Source organism: Eulemur rufifrons, chromosome 4 (genome assembly GCF_041146395.1).
Source record: "Eulemur rufifrons isolate Redbay chromosome 4, OSU_ERuf_1, whole genome shotgun sequence".
NCBI classification, from domain to species: Eukaryota; Metazoa; Chordata; class Mammalia; order Primates; family Lemuridae; genus Eulemur; species Eulemur rufifrons.
In genome coordinates this window covers 30032938-30039815 of record NC_090986.1, presented here as the reverse complement: position 1 = coordinate 30039815, position 6878 = coordinate 30032938, and the positions used below count along the sequence as shown (strand labels likewise).

At 34.1% G+C, this 6878-nt stretch overlaps 1 pseudogene; it reads left to right on the top strand.

Annotated features, from left to right (window-relative positions):
• The first annotated feature begins 607 nt into the window (after positions 1–607).
• LOC138383144 (U2 spliceosomal RNA) lies at positions 608–730 on the top strand (annotated as a pseudogene).
• The last annotated feature ends 6148 nt before the right edge of the window (positions 731–6878 follow it).

The window sequence follows — 6878 nt, the reverse complement described above, 5'->3', positions numbered from 1 at the left end:
TTATATGATATGTTTTCCATGTGAATAAATGAAGCCATTCCTCTAGACTTTCTGCCACTGCCTAACAAGTATTTCCAATCCTCCAATTTTCAATAACAAGTTCCTGACTTCCTTTTTAGCCCTTAACAATGTCTTTAACATCGGCCGGGCGCGGTGGTTCACGCCTGTAATCCTAGCACTCTGGGAGGCCGAGGTGGGCGGATCGTTTGAGCTCAGGAGTTCGAGACCAGCCTGAGCAAGAGCGAGACCCCATCTCTACTAAAAATAGAAAGAAATTATATGGACAGCTAAAAATATATATAGAAAAAATTAGCCGGGCATGGTGGCACATGCCTGTAGTCCCAGCTACTCGGGAAGCTGAGGCAGTAGGATCGCTTGAGCTCAGGAGTTTGAGGTTGCTGTGAGCTAGGCTAACGCCACGGCACTCACTCTAGCAGGGGCAACAGAGTGAGACTTTGTCTCAAAAAAAAAAAAAAAAAAAAAAAAAACAATGTCTTTAACATCTATATTTCTCCTAACAGTTCAAGGAAATCTAGGTTTTCTTTATCATGCTCCTTAACATTTTTCCAGTCTCCACCCACTGACTACTTCCAAAGACAATCTCTCAATCGCTTCTCGGTCTTTTGGCTAAGATTAAGTGCAGTATCTATTCTTATCAGTTTAATATCTGATACATCCTCTATCCAATGACAATCTCTCATTTTAAATATCTGTTAAGATAGCACCCCACTTCCAAGTGCCAAAATCTGTATGCATTTATGATCATTGTGCAACAAATTATCACACACTTAGTAACTTGCAACAACACTGATTTATTACCTCACAGTTCTATAGGTCATAGGTTATGAGTTTGATGGACTTGTCCATGTTCTCTACTTAAGAGCCACAGAAAACTAAAGTCAAATTGTTGACTTGTATAGGCTCTTATTTGAAGTCTTTGGGGAAGAATTCCTTTCCAAGATTATTAAGGTTATAAGAATAATTCAGTTCCTTGTGGTTGTAAGTCTGAGGTGCCTATTTCTTTGCTGGTTGTCAACCGGAGTCTGCTCTCTACATGTAGGCTGCCTGCATTTCTTCTTACGAGACCTCTGTCTTCAAACCAGCAATGATCCATGAAATTGTTCTCACCCACAACCTCTCTGAATTCTTCTGTCATTAGCCAAAGAAAACTCTGCTTCAAAAGGAATCATGTAGTTAGTTAGGTTCAGTACAGAAATCTATTTTTTGGTGTGTGTTACATAACATAAACACAAGAATAATACCACAGAGCAAAGCTCGTGGGAGCCATCTTAAAATTCTACCTACCTACCACATCCACTAATTCTGAATTCAGTAATTTGAACTATGACTATGTCTTGGGAAAAATCACAGTTTCAACTATATTGAAGTTAATTTGGGGGACAGTTCATCTTCATGATGGCTATCTGAATAGATGACTGAAAGATTAACTTCATTATCAATTGGTTCACACTCAACAGGCTTCTTTTACTCCATTATTTAGTTTGCTCTACCAAGTATTAAGAACTATCACTTTTCTACTCCAAAAACCTAGCCCTCCCACAAAACTACTTATGGGAATTAGTCCTCTTAGTTAGAACCTAGGCTACAGCAAATATTTACAAAAGAAATGTATGACCTGCCTCTGTCTTGTTCTAACATCAAACATTCTTTAAACTGGTGTAATTTTGGTATACTATTTACTTCTGCAAACAGAATAGTATTATATAAAGAAGACCCTTCTTATCTTATGTGTGTTGTAGCTATATGTTGTAGAAATGGCAAATACTAGTCATATTGAGGACATACCACATCTGCTGCAGAATTCCTACAGTTCTCATAGACCAGTCAAATACTGTCCCCTTCAGGATCACCAACAAAGTCATGTGGAGGGCTAAGGATAGCATGTATGGGATCTGTTGTTTTACAATACTTAATTCTTCATCTTATTTTTCTGTGTAACATCGCACAATTTACTTTTCTTAGTGAGGCTTACTTTTAAGTCTAGTGTTAATAGTAGAATTGCTGCAAAAATATGCAATATATTTCAAATTATCTTCTTCCTCTTTTATAATCAGTTTCAAACATCTGTGATTGATTTACTGTTTAAAAAATTGAGAACCCTAGTAGGGAATGAAATATTTATGCTATGAATGATATTTCTTTGTATTGCATTTTTGCTTCTTTTATCTTGATTCATTCGTCTGGTTAATTAATGGCATAGCATTGCCTAATTTCTAGGACTGAACTAGGAAAAGTTTGTTCCTAGAACTAAGGCAAATCTGAAATATGGTCCGATTATCTGAGGACACTCTGAGAAAGACACGTTGTCTTAGTTCTTTTTCTGTTACCTATAACAGAATACATTAAACTAACAATTTATAAAGAAAAGAAATTTACTTCTTCCAGTTAGGGGGCTGAGAAGTACAAGGTGGAAGGGCTGCACCTGGTGAGGGCACTCCTGTTGGTGAGGACCCTTTACAGAGCCCTGAGGTGGTGCAGGGCATCACATGGTGAGGGGGCTGAGTGTGTTAGCTCAGGGTTTCCTATCTCTTCTTATAAAGCCAGCAGTCCCACTCCCATGATAACCCATTAATCCACTAAGGGATTAATCTACTCATGGGGCATTGACCTCATGACCTAATCACCTCTCAAAGGCCCACATCTCAACATTGCCACATTGGGAATTAAATTTCAACATGAGTTTTAGAAGGGACAAGTATTCAAACCGTAGCACACCCTAAGGAGCTATGAAATGTCTCACATTTGGTGTCAGAAACCAGCCATAGAGTTTACTCCCATAGTTAAAGCACACACACACACACACACACACACACAGGTATACACACAAACTCATGTATCTCCTCATAACATTAAATTTTAAAAACTAAATTAATGTGTTGAGGAAAAAGATAAAATGCATATTATTAAGGCCTGAATTATAGTAGGTTAAGAGACAAAGAGTTCCTGCTTTTTACAAAGGAAAGAATGAAATGGAATATATTTCCCAATGCCACAGCAAAGGTTTTTAGTGTACAAGGAAACAGAAAGACTCACTCCTCAGAAGCAATCTGAAATGGATATGTTAGAAATGCTGAAAGTAGTGGAAACTTATAGGGTCTAGTTTCCTGTGAAATAGAGCAATGTATATTCCCCAACTTACAAAGAAGAATAAAATAGATCAATACTAGTCAGAACCTAAAGTCTGCAGTGCTATAAGGCTGGAAGAATAAACAAAATATATTATACCGTTGCTATGTGAACAAATTCCTCTTGTGTGAGGGTTTTTTAAACAAAAATTCAGCTAGAACTACCAACATATGAGCAAATATAATCTTCAAAGTAAAAGAAGATTACTAAATATAGGTATTCATTTGAAGGACTTTCTTTTCAATTTGTATTTTATAAGGATTGCTACTTAAAGCCTTGAGGCTTCTTAATTACAGTCAAGAAACTGAGCAACTTTGGGAAGTTAGTGGATAATTTCTTATATAAAAAGAAAATGTCAAAGTCAGAATAATTATTAGGCAAGTAATTCATGCAAACTGCTCTTTAGATACCACATCTGCTTTCTCACTAGAATAATAACATAACTCAAAAATATTCTTTATTAGAATTTCTCTTTTGAAAAGACACAATAAAAAAAATGCAAGTCATTAAGTGTGAGATAATATTTGTAAAACATAAAACTTATAAAAGGACTGATATTCAAGAAATATATATATAATATCTATAATATGAAGAATTTTTATAAATCGAGAAAGACAGATAACCTAATTGAAAACTGGGCAAGATACTTGAAAAGCTACTTAGCCAATGAATACATCAAAAGGTGATCAACTACATTAACAATTATGTAAATGCACATTTGCAAACAATAAGACATTGCTTCTCACTCAGTTGAATAGTTATAAGGAAAAAACTGGCACTGCTAAGTGTTGGTCAAGACATAGATTTACAGGAACTCTCATATATTGTTGATATATCAAAATTTACCATGTGGTAAGATTCCTAAGAATTCTCTGGTAAACTATAATAAAATGTAAGTATATAACATGTAGAAATATGTATAAATATTCATTAAAAGCTATGAATGAGAATTTTTAGTACATTATTTATAATTATCAAAAATTGAAACAGAAAGCCCAATATTCATCAACAGCAGAATGAATAAATAATGTTATAGAATGTCAAAGAAAATCAGCTAACTATAGATGTAAACAATAACATAAATGATTTTAGTCAACATAATTCTTAGCCAGTAAAGCCAAACTCAAGAGAATATGCATTCTGTGATTCAAAAGCAGGCAAAACATTTATGTGGAAGTAGAAGTCATCACAGAGTTGTCGTGGAGAAAATCCAAGTGGTGGTGATGGGAGGAATGCATGAGGGAGGCTTCTGAGGTGCAGGTGATATTACAATTCATGACCTGGATGCAGTTTCCCTGGTTCAATTTACATTAATGCATTGAAATGTATGCTTATGGTATTTGTACTTTTCTGTATGCAGGCTTAAATATTTTTATATATTATTCATTGGAAATATATTCAATGCATCCTGAAAAAACTTATAGTGCTTTTTTTATGTTTCTTCTTAAAAGAAACAATACAACCAATTGTCTTCAAGAATATAATATTTCATGGTTACTGCATATCCTGTGAGTAAAGAAATTGACACAAGAAATTTCCTTTAAATAGTACCTTGAATTTTCGCTGAGATTTACCGTGAAATAATGAGCAGATTCTAAGGTAAAACACTAATACAGCCTTCTGAACTCTATTTTTCTTCTTAGGTTAACATATATATGCCACCAAAAGAAATAAAAAAGTGTTTATATGTATATATATATATATATGTGTGTGTGTGTGTGTATTTGCTTGACAAATGCTGGCTATTCCAGTAAAATTTGGTCCCCTTTGTAATAGTGTTGGTTATGTTATTAATGCATTTTGAGACTGTGTTATCTAATATTTGAAAACATGAGATTTTCAGTCAGTGTACAAAGACTTAACTCAAGCCTGCCTCTGGCTCTTACCAGCCTTTGGCTTCACCACCCTGTGTTTCATGTCTTTACTGGTAAACAGCTCATTGTCATTGTACTAATCTTGTATGGTCCTCACGTGACTAATGTAACAATGCAAATAAAGCACATCTCATCTCAAGATGCATGACACACTATAATGCTCAGTAAATATAATTACACATTAATTTAGAAATAAGAATGTATTATTCATAATAAAATAGGGCAGTGAATCATTAAACAGAAATATCAATGAAAATCTATTTATTTCAAAATTATACTATACTATGTACTATTAGTTTCTACTTCTCTATGAGTAGCTCAAATAGCTTATAGATCAGCTTCTTTTTTTTTATTCTTTAGCTTAAACAAACATGAATTACAACTGAAACCTAAGTAATAAAATAAGTGATACCAGATTTGGTTGCAAAAAGCCAACTCTGATAGAATGGGATTTTGAGAGTGACTATCTAATCTGCTTTAGGTTTAAAGGCAATGAGAACGAAGCTCACATTGAAAAATGGAACTGTGGTAGCATAAGGCACACAGTAGCAAAATTGTAACTTAAATCGTCACCTGTAGTTACCTGGAATAAAATGCCTAGTGAAGGCATAGGTATGGAGAACCAAATATTGATTATTAACATTTGTGCTGGGCACACAAAAGACAGGGGTTGTGGAGTGGGATAAATGCTTTTAGCCACACTGAAAGATTGAAGGAAAAACAACAGGCTTTTTCAGTTCCATGCTTAAGGCATATAAAGAGAGTCTGTAAGCTTTTATGACTGCCATAAAAATATATCGTCAAAAACCACACAAAGAGTTTATTATCGGTTGGAGATAACTTACGATGTAGGTTGAATTCACAAACTTCCCAGATTTCTTCTGTCAAAGTTATTCATTAGGAGGAATGGGACCTGATAGTTGGAATGCTGACATTTAGAAGTATTTAGATAATTTTCAGGACCATAAATCTCAAATTCAGCTGAGCCTTTCTAGGCAGCAGAGACAGATACTCTTCCACTGTCTGATAAAATCTGTCTTCCATTAATTGGAAATCCATTAAGAACTCCATTTAGGTTGCTGTCTTTTAAGGTCCTGTCAATTTTCTTCATTCCTATCTCTCCTGAGTGAATCTTGTTCTGAAATTATATTCAGATCCCAGCCTATCCCAGCATGCCAGTTAAGAAGTTGAGCCTGGGATGTCAAAATTATTCTCAGGTTTTCAAATTCATACCTTCAAAACCATGGGTAATTTGTGAGTTTGCTAAACTTAGAAGAAGAGAGGAAAAACATGCTAAGTTCAAAGTGTTCTATCTAACAGCTAGGAATTCTCTCTCTCTGTTACATCTCTGAAATAGGTTCAATAGCAATATACTTAGCATGAGATTACATTACCAAGAATTTCTGGGTACAGCGAAGAACTGTTCTGTCCAATACTGTATTCATGAGCCAAATATGGCTATCAATGTATCAAAATGTGCTTAGTCCAAATCAAGATATATCTTAAGTGTAAAATACACACTATATTTTGAAAACTTAATACAAAACAAAAATAGAATATAATTAATGAATTTTATATTGATTAGATGGTTTACTTGTTGAAGTGACAATGTTTTACATATATTAAATAAATTATATAATTAAATATTTTATATTTCTTTTTTAATATGGCTACAAGAAAATTTACAATTACATATGTGACTAACATTACATACATATATATACAATACTATATTTTTATAATAAAAGATGTAAAGACTTAGACTAGGGTGTTGAAGTAGATTTATCATGTATGTCTGGTTCACCCAACTATGAAATAAGTCACCCCAAAAGGCCTAGAAGTCGTTCCTTTACTAAC